The sequence below is a fragment of the Vidua macroura genome, chromosome 36 (genome assembly GCF_024509145.1).
Source record: "Vidua macroura isolate BioBank_ID:100142 chromosome 36, ASM2450914v1, whole genome shotgun sequence".
NCBI lineage: Eukaryota > Metazoa > Chordata > Aves > Passeriformes > Viduidae > Vidua > Vidua macroura.
Window position 1 is genome coordinate 165,496 of NC_071606.1, and position 14,566 is coordinate 180,061.

The 14,566-nt window shown below is 50.6% G+C and overlaps 1 protein-coding gene and 1 long non-coding RNA gene across 2 annotated transcripts in view; one reads left to right on the forward strand and one right to left on the reverse strand.

The window, feature by feature from the left end:
• The window catches only part of LOC128821200 (zinc finger protein 208-like), a 1,118,338-nt gene that overhangs the window by 142,657 nt on the left and 961,115 nt on the right, over window positions 1–14,566 (forward strand). The gene's annotated exons all lie outside the window — the stretch shown is intronic.
• LOC128821209 (uncharacterized) lies at window positions 13,068–14,422 on the reverse strand. The gene is made up of 3 exons (XR_008441037.1): window positions 14,306–14,422; window positions 13,682–13,782; window positions 13,068–13,099 (listed from the first exon to the last, which is right to left on the reverse strand). It is a non-coding gene; the product is annotated as an uncharacterized LOC128821209 (long non-coding RNA).

Below are 14,566 nucleotides of genomic sequence, written 5' to 3' on the forward strand. Positions count from 1 at the left end.
TAAAAATGGTGACACTGAATCACCCTGCTTAACTCCAACACGGATCTCGATGTGGTCTCTTTGTGCTTCCTTTCTTTTGATATTCGTATGGATGTTTTCATACATATTGCTCACCAAATTGATGATGTGGGGAACAACTTCCCTTTGCTGTAGGGCATGTAGAATGTGCTGGTGGCTTATGGTGTCAAAAGCTGTGGCGATGTCCACAAATACAACACCCAGGGCTTTGTGTTCTCTTTTTGCCCACCAAATTATGGTTTGCAGGAGTTTCAGGTCTTCAGAGCATCCCACTGCTCTTATACAGCCTCTTTGCCTGGGGTTGAGGGGGCAGGCCTTGCTCAGTTTGGCTGTTAAAATCCTGGAGAACAGTCTTAGCTAGACAGAACCAATCGTGATGGGTGTCCATTTGTTAATGTCCTTTAACTGCTCTGGATTGGTTGACTTAGGAATCAAAACAGTCCTGCAACCCCTCAGCATGTCCTGGATTGTTCTGGATGTTAACCATAAGCTGAAGATCTCCGTGGTCTGGGACTACTCTGGATCCATCTTCTTGATGTCTCTTAGAGTTATCTCGTCTGGGGTGGGAGCCGAGTTTGTACTCATCTCCTGCACATTTTTCTCCATTTCTTTTGCCATAATTAAATCTCTGAAAGCACTATTGTCGGCATTTCTATTAATCTGGAAGTTCCCAAGGCTATCAAATGTCCCAGGTGTTTCCCATCTGGCTTTCAAAACTGAATAAAGTTCACTGGGTGGGAGTTCACAGGACACTCTATGTCATTCTGGATAATTGATAGTCCTGCGCTGATTGCTTGATTGCTGATTGTATCTCCTGGCCATCTAGGAAGTGCTTGAATGCCCCTGGGAAGGTGTGAATTGTCCCAGCTGATAGCCATGCACTGAGGGTTCTGAGATAATGGCCCTGCAGCTGCCCCTCCCTCTGTTGGTTGGTGTTTCCCAGCTGTTGTTATCCTTATCAGGCTGGTGACTCATCTTGGGATCAGTTTTCCTTCCAGCCCCTGGTCTTTTTTCTTTTTGACAAGGAGGCACTTGGTTTGAAGCTTGGCCAGAGCCAAGGGTTAGCAGAACAAAGTGCTCTGGATGCCTTCCAGCCTCACCAGGCCACATGGCATCGGCCAGCACAGGCTGTCCCACACGGCCCCATCCCAGTGCCTGTTGCTCTGCTGCTCTGGACACCCATTTCTCTTTCTCACTCTGCTCTCCTGAGCGCCCTTCTGTGCTTCAGTTCTTTCAGTGCTGCTGTGCCCTCAGCAGATGCTTTTCAAGGCCAGGGATCATGTTCCACTCTCCATTGGGTTTTTGCCCTGGTCAGGTGGGAGTATTCAAGGGTGAGTGAGACTTCTTGAGCAATGCTTTTCTCTCTGGGTGCAGATCAGCTCTTGGAAGGGAACCGGGGAGTCCCAGGGGATGCGATGTTGTCATTTCTGCCCTGTCCCGGCCCCACTGGCCACCTGCTGTTCTTTGACCCAACAGCAACCCCACAAGGGAAGGATCCTGGGGGGGTCTCAGGCAAGACAAGCAGCTCTTGAACCTTCTCCATCTTCAAGGCATCACTGACAAAAGCCCACGGGCTCCTGAATGGGTCCTGGACATCCCTGCCAAGGATGAATGGAGACTCAGTGCCAGTCCCACGAGGGTGATTTGGCCACTCCTTCCCAGTGAGACCTTCCTAGGTCTCCAGCACAGACAGTCTGTGGCATTCTGTCATGCCTCCAGAAAGATGGATGGATTCTGCCCCTTTGGAATGGGGGTTTCCAAGCACAGTGCATCAGTGTCCACCAGAGACACATCCTTGATGCTGCCTTGGGGCTGCTGTGCCAGCCCACTGATCCCACCTGTGCCAGGGGCCCTGACTGTCCCTTTTGGATGCTGGGATGGACATAGGGCCTCTTGCTGCTCAAGGAAGGGATTTGTGGGGTTTGTTCCTGCCAAGCAGAATTGCCTAGAGCAGGGTGGCAAGTCTGAGCAGCCCTTCTGCTCTGCCTCACAGACACTGGAGCAGGCATTCTCCTGCAGAAATGCTTTGGGGCCTTTGGGCTTCCTTCCAGGATCTGTACCTGAGCTTCCTCACCACAGGGAGGTTCCCCATGCAACCTCCTCATGTCCAAGCCGCCAGTGCTGCAGACAGAACCGGGGGGTGACACATGGGCTGTGCCACCAGCACCTTTCCTTGGAGCAGCAAGAGGCTGACTCCCTGTGACTGGGACAGTGGCTGGAAACGAGAGGGAAAACACATCCTTCCTGAAAGGCTGCACAGCCATAGGAACAGATTCTGCAAAACTGAGACAGAGCCCAGAAGGAAGCAGGGACATTCCCATGGGGTCCCCAAAGCTGGGGGGCCAATCTGCCCACACTGGGAGCCTCCGTGAATGTCCAGCTCGTTCTCCTGGGGCTGTCAGCACGGGGTCCATTGCCATCCGGTTCCATCCCCCTGACTGGCACTGATCTCCAAGGAAGCCTGGCCCAAAGTTCAGCCAAAGCCTCAGCCAAAGTTCCCCAATTAGGACACTGCAGAGTCTTGCACAATTCCTTTTCAAGATGATGTCAGCACATCAATGAGATCATAGCACTTGTCCATCTAGTCAAGAATCCCCCACGGGGACACTCTGCTCTCTCATCAATGGAGCACAAAGCAGCAACATTCCAGAGGAAAATCTTTGCCCATGGGCACTGCGGCTCCTTGGGCAAGCTCCAGAGCAAACAGTCAAGGCAGTGGCCTGAAATGTTTTCCCAGCTGGGTCACCAGAGATCCCGGATGAATCCACAGTGTCCCTGTGGAAAGAGAGAAGCAGGAGCCTTTCACTAATTTCACTTTTGTCAAACAGGAATTGCAGCCATGGACATGTCTTGGGAACCACTTCTCCACTTCTTTTTTTCCTTCTTGGAACCTGGGACAAATATCTGGATACTCCTGGGAAAAAAAACCCAGGGACACTGGGATTCTCTGTGATTCAGGCAAGGCTCCCACAGGCTTCAGCACCCCAACCTTTGACACCCACTGTGGTTCTCCTGAAAAATATGAGTGTCAATTCCCAAACAGGGCCACAGGAAGGTTTTATGACCGGGTAAAATTAGAGGAGTGGCATGTGGTGAACAGTTGAAAAAGCAGAAGTTTCCAAGTCCTTGAACTTCAGAGGCTACAAGGAGAAAGCCTGAAGTTTTTATGGTCCATTAATCTCTGTCTTCCCTCTGTTCGTTTGGCACATTCCAAGTCCAGAGCAGATTATGGGAAGCAGACCTGCAGGAAGAGTTGAAGGCTCATTGCCAGAGAGAGGAAGAAAAGGGGAAGGAGGGAAAAGAATTCCAATTGCTTTTTTAGCACTAGGACCACAAAAAGCTCTTCACCCATTGTCAACATTGCAAGGGTGAGGCACGTTCCTTGTTTCTTACGCTAAAGTGCAGTAATTTGCTCTGCTCTGAGCACTTGCTCTCCTACTCCACCACTGCTCCACTGCTGCTCCAACACTGCTCATCCACCACTGTTCCACTGCTCCTTCTCTGCTCCTCCCCTGCTCCCCTGTTGTTCCACGGCTGCTGCTTCTGTTCTAGTGCTGCTGCCACAGCTGTGGTGTCATAGAGAGGGGAAGGTTGGGGTTGCCACAGCTGTGGTGTCACCAGGACAGGGACAATGGGACTGCCACTGCTCGGGTGTCACAGACAGGGAAACACTGGGGTTGCCACGGCTGTGGTGTCACAGACAGGGGAATTCAGCAGCTGCCAGGGCTGTGGTGTCACAGAGAGGGGAATGTTGTGGCTGCCTCACAGCGGTATCACACACATGGGAATGCTGGGGCTGCCACTGCTGTGTTGTCATACAGAGGAGAACGTTGGGGCTGCCAATGCTGTGATGTCATAGAGAGGAGGATACTGGGGCTGCCTCTACCGTGGAGTCATAGAGAGGGGAATGTTGTGGCTGCCAAAGCTGCGGTGTCACACACAGGGGATGCTGGGTCTTCCACTGCTGTGGTGTCACAGAGAGGGGCACTTGGGGCTGCCACATCTATGGTGTCACAGAGAGGAAAATGTTGAGTCTGACACTGCTCTGGTTCCACAGGCAGGGGAACGCTGGGGCTGTCACGGCTGTGATGTCATAGAGAGGGGAATGCTGGAGCTGCCATCCTTGTAGGGTCAAAGACAGGAGAACATTTGGGGCTGCCACCCCTGCGGTGTAACAAAGAGGGGAATGTTGAGGCTGCTACTGCGGTGCTTGTGGCAGCAGCTCTCTGGCCACAGAGAGCAGGCACAGACTTTCCCAGGCATTTTCCTGGGGAAGGCTGAGAGAAGATCAGAGAAAAAAATGAGAAACAATTCTCATCTCCACTTGTTGCACCTGCTGTTGTGCACATGTGGAATGTGTCATGGAGATTTGGTTACCAAAGGCTGATTTTGTAATTGGACACTGGCTGGTGTTTGGATGGATTGACCAATTAGGTCCCAGCTGTATCGGACTGGCTGTAAGGGTTGCTGAGTTTCTTAAGAAGTACAGTATAATACAGTATAAGATGATATAATAAAGCAATTGATCAGCCTTCTGCAGTCATGGAGTCAATGCTAATTATTCCCTGGCTGGGGGCCTGCGGCAACAGGTGTCTACCTGGAAAGAGGCAGAGGATTTAATACCTGTTAGTTTCATAAGAGATAAGCACATCTTTATTATCTGGGTCACTTGAGTACTTTGAAGAAATGGCAAAGTTTTCCCACCAGGAACAGGAATTTCCTGCCTCTACTGTTTTCTTCTACTGATGGCAGGAGAAGAAATACTGATCTTCCCCTCTACCGATGCCACCAACATTCAGTCTAATATTTCATGACCCTCTTCCTTCAGGTGTTTCCAGCTCTCCTGATTAAATGGCCAAGTCTAAGGACATCTCTTCATTTACAGCAGCTGCATCTATGTCCTTCCCATTGCTCCCAGATTTCCTCCTGCACCTGGTCTCTGCTCATTCCAATGCATCTCCCTTGACTGGCTTCATGCTTTGAGCATCAGGGAGTTTCCCAGTCTTTCAGAAGTGTAAATAACTCCTTACTCAGCATCTTAGTTGTAGTTTTATCTTTTATATCTCCTCTTCTTATCCCTTTGACTAAAATCCTTCCTGTATGGCAATGCCTTGTAGATGAGGGACATGTCAGACGCTGCTGGAATGTCACAAGGAGCAGAGAGAAAGGTTTTGATGTTTATTAAAATTTATGATGTTGACATTTTTGCTGTTGGCCATGAAGAGAAAGCTTTCTGTGCCTCTGGTCTCAGCAGTTCCTGGGCCCTCAAAGGACACAAACGTGATGAGTTGGTGTTGCCACTCCAGTGGCTGCACTTGGACCTCCCTCCATAGCCAGAGCAGAGCTCCCTTGTCCCACAAAGTCCCTGGCACTGGAGGGATGAAGGAAACAGGACAGGCTGTGGAGATCAGGGGCAGGGCAGAGCCAGGCAGAAGAAGGACTTTTGCATTTGGTGGAGCTGTGCCTTCCCTTGGCTTTGTTGGCTGCCAAGAAATGAACATCCCTCTGTGTCTCGGGCAGCTCCTTCTCCAAGGAAAGCAGGTGGGAGTTGGAGCCAAGGAGCTGAAACCTGCAGGTGCAGCCTGGGCTGCAGGGAGCTCAGATTTGCACAAGGCTGCTCTGAGTGCCAGGGCTTGGATGGGGGAATTGCTGGGGTGGGAGCAGGGACAGAGTCAGATTGATTGTCAGCCATGAAGGGTCTTGATTTTCCTATCTATTCCAACTGCAGGAGGAGGTACTTGGATTCAGTGTCAATTGGAGATTGCACATAGCCATGTATTAACAGGGAAAAAAAACCTAAACAGGACCTAAAAGATGTTGTCTCACTGTCTTTTGAAATATGATCTATTCAGTTTGAATACACTTCAAGGCTCTGGAGCAGGAAAATTCAGCAGCAGCCTCCAAGTTGCTGAGAAGGTCAGCAGCCCCCACTGAGGCCATTCCTGCCCAGAGAGCCTGGGGGAATGGGCAGACAAGGAGAGCGTCCCTGGGGCTGGGCAAGCAGAACTCAGAGGCACCAAGGGCACCAACAGCTGGGAAATGGAGTGTGGAATGTGGCTGTGAAAGCCCTGCCTGGGCTGTGCCAAGCAGGACAGACAAGCCCTGACTGCCATCCCCCAAACCATTTTCTCAAGAAGACATTTAAAAGGAGTGACAATCATTTGTGTCCTCTGAGTTGGATGTCCTGCAGAAATACCAACAAAAGATTCTCAGGAGCTAAGAACAACCAAACAGCCTTTAGTGGCAACTTGAGAATATCAGAGAAACTTTGGCAGAAGGTTTAATATGACATTCAATCAACAAAAAAACACTTCTCAGTGCATTAACTTGGGCCATTCAACTTCACAAGCTCTAAGCCCGTTCAGTTTTAAGTTAATTATAATTTGCAAAAGGAGAGAATTAGAAGAAGACACAGAAAGAGAGAAAGACAAATAAGATATGGAGAAGCACAGACAGAGCTCACAGCTAATGATTCAAGCCAGCCAGGGCTTCTCCAGTCTGTCACAATAGGGATTATTGGAGGTGGAACCCAAATTTGGCCATGGGCACCTGGCCGAGAAGGACAGCTCTTTTCCATGGGAAGGAAAGCACGGAGCCTTCGCCAGGGCTTTGGGGACAGATGAGAGGTGACCCTTGTGACACCACTGCCCGACAGACTTGTCCTGGCGATATCCCTATGGGAACAATCCCTGTGTGAAAAATGCCAATCACTACCTTTTTAAAATTTTAAAAGTTTAATAATATTAAAATGGTTATAAAAATAGTAATACAATTAGAGTAATAAAAATTTAGAGTTAGTGCGATTGCAAGAGAATAAAAAGCAAAGTCCTATGGACGTCCGGATGCTCTCGGGCACTTAAGCCACGACAGGCATACCTTGTGAACAAAGGAATAACCCTTAAAAACCATATACTGTTCCATATTCATACATACTTCATGGTTATGCATACCTTCTCTTTAAAATAAAAAACTCTGTCTGGAATATGTCAACTCCTTCTTCTAATCCCCACAGTGTCTTCAAGTCTGAGCAAGGCCTGAAGAAATTAGCTTCTTCTGGTAATTCTTCTTCAGAGAACCATAATTTCCTCTTCTCTGGAAGATTTAGGTGTTCTGGGACTGTTACCTCAAAGCGAGTATCTCATTCCCTTAGAAAAACACCACATACATAGTTTCTCTTTTAACATTCTCTTATAACCTAAAACTATATTTAACACACTACTGAAGAGAATTAATATAGCATAACTTTCTAACATTACACATATAATATTCATTTTAATATTTGCTAAAAGCCAATCATAAAAGATGCATTTTTCACACCTGGATATAAGGAAATGTGGTGGTGAAATCCAAGTTCTGGCCATGGGTGCCTAAAGGAGAAGGACAGTTCTTTTCTATAGGAAGGAAAGCACGGAGCCCCAGAGTTTCAATCGCAGATGAGAAGAGTCCCTCAACATGCCAAGGTCAGCTGGACCAGTCAGGTGGCCCCTGGGAGGCCAAACCAGCCAGACCTGTTCTGTGTGCCCTTGGCTTTATGGGGCCCTGCAGTGTCACAATGGGCCCTTAGCTGGAAGGAGTCCCAGAGTGTCACCATGGCTCCTAGGTTCCAGAAGGCTCTGCAGTTTCCCAATGGTCCCAACAATTCCATGAGGCCTTGCAGTGTCACAATGGTCTCCGTGGTTCTACAGTCCCCACAGTGTCACGGGACTCCTCTCTTCCATGAGGCCTGCAAGGTCACAATGGACCTTTGGACCATGGGGGTTTGCAGTGTCACAACGGTCTCCTTTGGCTCCACAGTGTCCCAATGGACCATTGATTACAGGCAGCTTCTCTGTGTCACCCTGGAGCTTTGTTTCCATGGGGTCTCACAGTGTCCCAATGGCTCCTTGCTTCCATGGCACCCCAAAGTGTCATAATGGTCTCCACAGTTCCATGAGGCCCCAGTGTGTCACAAGGGGCCCTTGGTTGGATGGGGCCTCAGAGTGTCACAATGATGCCTCCATTGCATGGAGCCACACAGCATCAGTACGGTCTCCTTTGCTTCCATGAGCTCCAGCAATGCCACAGTGGTCTTCATGATTCCATGAGGCCCCACAGGTCTCTTCATGATTCCAAGGTCTCTTGGTCCCACAAGGCCCCACAGTTTCACAATGGTCCCTTGGTTCCATGGGCCCTGTGCTGCTGCATTCCCCCCACCCCTTCTCAGCCCGTCCTGCCAGCTCAGAAATGCTCCTTGGCCCTCAGCCTTGGCCAACAGCCCCTGGGCTCAGCTCCTCTGGAGCTCATCACAAACACTGCCTGCTCCAGGCACTGCTGCTGCCCTACGAGCTCCTGGTTTCTTTAGGAGCAGCCCTGGGAACTGTTTTTGTTCCCTCAGTGGCACAACATCCCTGTTCTCACACTGCCAGAGAAAGCTGTTGATGCCAAGTGCAGCCAGGATGAACCATTGCTGGGACTGAAGCCCCTCTCTTGGGGCCCTACAAACTGCGCTCCAAAAGGAGCCCCTTGGAGCTCTCCTGGGCCAGCCACCTCCCTCTGGTTGGGGCGTCTCCGATCCGGGAACTCTCCCGTTTGCTGCACTCGGGGGATCCCCCAACAACGATGGAGCCTGGGCCGATCCCCCCACTCCTCCAGGCTCAACCCTTTGCCCGCTGGGGAGATGCCACAGCCTCGGCAGGGAGCATTTCCCTGCCCTCAGGGGAATTTCTCACAGGTGCCTTGCACTGACTCTTTGTGTCTGTGTGCACACACCAGTGCATGTGCTGGGGAAATGTGGCAGAAATGCTGCTCTCTGAGGGGTTTGAGTGCCTTGGATAGTTGAGTCAGTCAGGCCTGTAAGGAAGGTTAAGTCACAAGCTGTAAGCTAAGTTAAATGCTGCTGAGAGTTGTTCTTTTCCTAAGTTGTTAAGTTTCAAATAAGTTATAATCTAAGTTAAATATTGTTAAGTGTTATTCCATTGCCAAATCATGAAGTCCTGGGTTATAAGTAAGGTTAAATACTGTTATGTGCTGTACTTTTGCTAAATGCTGAAGTCTAAGGTATCAGTCAAGTCCTGTTGAGTTTGAGCTCTGTTAAGCTTTTAGGCCGTATTCCTTTTATCCTTGCCCTCACTGTCCTATTGTCACACGCACACACACACACACAAAGGGACAGTTCTTGGCTCATTTTTGCTTTGATTGCCTGGATTTTGTTTGGTTTTCTTGTTTCTTTGTTTCCTTGGTGTGCCTTAAGTTTCCAGTCAAGAGCAGAGTGCCTCTTGCCAAGGAACTCTGTGGTGCTGTTGATTAATATTAAATCTGGTTTTTACTGATCCCATGCCAGGGATTTTTTAACTGCTCTGAAACCCTCATTCATAACGGGGTGGAGAAGCCCTGGCCCTGGGGGACACAGGGACACTGCCAGGGGTCCTCGTCCCCCTGTCCCACCCCTCACAGCCCTGACCCCCCATCCCCATGTCAGGCTCTGGGGTCGATCTTGTGGAATATCCTCTGGGGGAGGCTGCGGTGCCAGGGGTGGGGGGACCGGGTGGGACAGGGGACCCTGCTGTGCACGAGCAGCGTTGGACTTCTCTGGGGGGAACTGTGAGGGGGGCAGAGGTGTAGTGACCTCCCCAGTGACCTCACACATGCCCTGTGATGTCACACAGCCCCCTATGATGTCACAGCTCACTCGGGGATGTCACAAACCCCCTTGTGATGTCACAGAGCCAACCCTAGGATATCACTCTGCGATCTCGTACAGCTGCGCTGTGATGTCCAGAAGACTCTGTGACGTAACAAAGTGTTGTAGTGTACAGCTACGCAAATGGAGCAAAAAAGCTTTGTGAATTTGAAATGGGAGTTTCTGTTTCCTAAACCTAAAGCTGGAGTTTCTATTCTGTATTTTTACGTGTATTCATCCTTCCCCCTGAAGCTATTCCCATTGGATTTTACCTATAATGTATTCATACTGGGCATTGTTCTGTTGGTTTCACCTTATCTCTTATTTTCCCCTATACAACCTGTAACTCAACCCCTGATCATTGTCACTTGTACGTGCAGCGTTCGAGCAAATACAACCTACTTTGGACTGCACACAAGTGTCCAATCTCTTGAGTCTCTTTATCCCGGTCATGATTGCGCTCTCTAAATAGCTCTGTCCATATCAAACGAACCCACAAAGGTGATTGCTGCTTCTCTCCGGCTGCTCCCGGAAGCGCCTGGCCAGCGCCCTGGGAAAGAGTAGCTGGGCGAAAACAAGGAAGTCGGAGAGAGAAAAGAACAAAGCAACACTGCCAGGCTGGTGTAGAGAGTGACAACGTTCCCTATTGCCCTGATTTTTTAAAAGTGTTAAGTTTTCCTTTATAGTTCTTTTGAAAGTTTTGGAGTTCTTTTAAAAGTTTTCTATGCCTTCTGATGTTTACATATTTCTAATGGAGTTCTCAGGCACTGTTCATGGAAATAATGATTATTTTGCATTCTTCTTTGTGGGAGGAGAGACTTGATGGACTGTTAGTTTGACCAGTGTGGTTGGAGAAGTAGCAATTTCATCCTCCAATCCACTGTCACTTTTAGAATTCTATATATTGCAAAGTCAGAAATCAAATTAGCTCTTTTTCTCTTTTGAACTTACCAAGCTTCTGTGGACTCATTTCGCGTCCAGTAGCGACAGTTCCCCCTGGGCCTCCTTTGCTCAAGACTGAGCCCTCCCCAGCTCCCTTTGTCCTCTCAGCCATTTCTCATCAGATTTACTCTCTAGACCTTTAATCAATTTCCTTTCTCTTCTCTGGACTTGCTCCAGCACCTCAAAGTCCTCCTTTGGATGTCGCCAAGCTGGGTCAGAGGGCGGAGCTGCTGGAGGACAGGAAGGCTGCAGAGGGCCCTGGACAGGCTGGATCCATGGGCTGACACCACTGGCATGAGGCTAAACAGGACCAAGAGCCGGGTCGTGCACTTTGGCCGCACTAATCAGCTGGGAAGCTGATTGACAAGGGCTGAACCTGAGCCCAGGTGTGCCCAGGTGGGCAAGAAGGCCAATAGCACCGGGCCGGTCTCAGCAATAGTGTAGCCATCAGGACCAGGGCAGTGATTGTCCTTCTGTGCTGGGCACGGGTGAGGCCACGCCTCGAGGGCTGTGTCCCTCTCTGAGCCCCTCAATAATAATTAAAGTTTCTCTAGCTTTATTCATTATTTGCCTCCTTTCCTTGCCCGGCTGTGACTGGAACTACACCAAAGGGAAAGTGCCTGCAGCCGAGGGAAGGCTGTGGTTGGGTATCTGCTTCTGTTTGTCGTTGCTGTTGTTTGTTTGCCTTGTTGTACACACTGGTAAAGAACTGCTACTCCTTTTCCCATAGCTTTGCCTGAAAGCCCCTTAATTTCAAAGTTACAGTAATTTGGAGGGAAGGGGGCCACATTCTCCATTCCAGAGAGCTCCGGCAGACACCTGTCTTTCAAACCAAGACAAGCTGACAATTAACAATTTATTAACAATTGTTTATTAACACTTAACTGACAGTTATCTATTACTTATCAATCTAATCAACAAGTAGTTAATTAACTTAGCTAACTAAAAGGTAGGACAGAGGTGTTCACTGGAACTTGGGAGGGTAGCTGCAGAGGTCTCTGGTGAAGGGTGGGAGACCAGCAGCAGCAGCAGGCACTGACGGATGCTGGAGCTGACACAAACGCTGTCACTCAGGTGCTGCTCTCCAGAGCACCTCCTTCTCGGGTCCCTGGCCTTCCTCTGTCTGCTCTAATGGTTCACCCAGACTCTTCTGCTCCCAGGCTCTGCCTTTCACCATCACCCACGCCATCTTCTGATCTGGCTTCAGGTTAGGAATCCTAGGAAGAAAGGGACTGGTGTTAGCCAGAGGAACATTCCCAGCCAGCTGCTTTCCTGTCTCCTTGCAGGGCACGCAGTGTTGCATCCTGTCTCTGTGCAAGCAGCGAGCAGCAGATTAAACAACTGCAGTCACTGCATGGAGGCTGCAGAGGTGCAAGGGCAGGAACATGAGCAGTCAAATGCCTGGGGACCAACTACAGCACATGTGGAGAAGCAGGCCTTGCTTGTCCCAAAAGGAAGCAGAGTTGGGGACTGGCTGGTCCCTGGATCTCTCGTTCCAGATTTTGCAACCCCCCAGGAGCTTACTGTTTCATACAGTGTCTTTTCCCAGTGCCTCCCCACCACGGGATGAAAGATGATGATGAAAGATGATGACCTTTCTGTGCTCCTGTGGGTGTTTCTGCCATCTCTGGGGCTGCCTGTCTCCAGGCCCACCTCCCCATCCCAGTCAGAGGGACTGAAGGGAGGGTGCTAGGGGATGAACCAGGCTGGGCTTGATGCCCAGCAACAGGACAAGAGGCAATGGGCAGAACCTGAACAGGAAATTCCTGAACCTGAACCTGAGGAAGAATTCCTTTCCTGTGCAGGTGATAAGTTGCCCAGAGAGGGTGTGGAGTCTCCCTCGCTGGAATTGTTCCAGAGCCCTCTGGACACAACCCTGTGCCATGTGCTCCGGGATGACCCCGCTTGAGCAGGGAAGTGGGACCAGATCACCTACCGTGGTCCCTTCCACCCTGTCCCACCCTGTGATTCAGTGATACCCATCAGTAGCGTGAGTTGGCAAGTGTGCAGACGTTTCCCACCTGCACAGCATGGTGGTCTTAAACATCCCCGTGCACTGCGGGCAGAACCGCACGTGAAAGGTCTGCTTCTGGCCAGGAGCGATGATGCCATGGTAGGGGCTGATGGAGAAGACCTCGTGGACAACATCTGGAAAGACTTCCAGGGAGGGGCTGACATGATCCTGCTGCTCGGACTCCTGCTCCTGCTCAGAATCCTGGTCCTGCTCAGAATCCTGCTCCTGCTCAGAATCCAGCTCAGAATCCTGCTCCTGCTCGGAATCCTGCTCCTGCTGCTGCTCGAGCTGCTCCTGCTGCTGCTGGGAATCCTGCTCCTCCAGCTGCTCGGAATCCTTCTGCTGCTTGGCAGGCTGCTGCAGCTGCTCCACTTTAGGACGCGTCTCAGAAGGATGGTCCTGCTCCCACCGGAAAAGACACAGCAGCTTTCTGCAATGCTTTACAGTATCATAGGAGAGGAACCGACCTGCAGGGAGGAAGAGGACACCTTTCAAAGACAAAATCCTGTGTTCCCAGCAACTCGGCCTCCTGCTGCAGGTAGGTGGGGGAGAGCTGGGATGCACTTGGAGCATCTCTGGCCAAGGACTTTCAGCGGGAAATAGAGCGTCTGGGAGCAGGGTCTCTGCCTGCAGCACACACTCCTGTGCCAAAGCAGGAGAGCTGCTTTTAGACAGTGACTTTGCGCTTGCCCTGGAGTGGGGAACTGCACACAGACAGTGGCTGCAGGGCAGCTCACTCGTTACACCAGTGTTTTTCCCAGTCTCTGACTTGGCAAAGAGATGATCTGATGTCCCCCTTCTCAGTCCTGACCCAGCACGTGGCTCTCCCCAGAGCCTGGCTCAGCTCCTTTGCAGAGCAGAAGTGGCAGAGCAAGAACAGAAGGGGCTGAAAGGCAGAGGGGGACAAGGAGAAAACTCTCCAGCTGCAGCTGGGAAGATGCTGATGAAAGTGGATGTGTGGACAAGGATGAAAAAGCAATTCATGTTTTGGAGTGAAAGTGGCAGGCTCTTCTCCCCAGGCCCTCAGCTACCAAGTGAAATGGTCTTACGCATCAGAGTGGTTGAGTATGGCTTCTTGGCTGGTTCACTCTCTGCAGCTTTCTCCCAGAAGTATTTCAGAGCTACCTCGCCTGTGTTGTGCATCGTGAAACTGAAAAGCAAGAAGGATGAATTTAAAAAAAAGTCCAAGAAGTATAAAGCAAATAGTACAGTAATATTGTCTGATGGACTCCTGGGACTGACTCCTGGTACCACTTTCTCCTGAGGAGCATCTTCTTCCCCAGGCAACCCTGCCATGCTCAGACTGCTGTCCAGGGTGGCCCAAAACAGCATTTCCAAGTCTGGAAGTTTAAGAGAAAAGGGCCAAGATGGTGCCCAGGACATTGAAGCTAAGGGGCTTGCTCTGGACTTTAGGTCTTGGTTTGACTGCAAACTTATTTTTGAGCAGATGAGGACAGGTGACACGCAGTGGAAGCAAACCCATGGCTGTTCTCAGCAGAAAGGTATGGCAGCACTGAGCCTCTCCTGAGCACCATCTCCCGCTTGGCTTTGCGTGCACGTAAAAGGGCCTGTGCTGGTTTGGGCTGGGGCAGGGTTCTGGGAAGCAGCTCTGGGCCAGCCCTGGGCAAAGGCAGCTCCCGCTCGCAGGGCCCTGCCTGGCCTCCAGCACTCACGTGGCTGTCCTTGTCTGGAAGGGCAAGGTATCCTTGAACAGAACCATGTCCGTGTTCAGCTCAAACTGGGCGTAGGCAACAACAGCACTGAGGTACACCTCGGCCTCCTGGCTGCTCTCCTCCAGCACAGCGTGAGCCGCTTCTGGGACTGTCTCGACCGCCTGCAAACAGAGGAGGGAGGAATCACTGAGCAGAGCCCACAAGGTCAGGCTGAGAAGGGGATCTTCTGGCCTCCAAGATCAGCCTCATAGAGGGACCCAC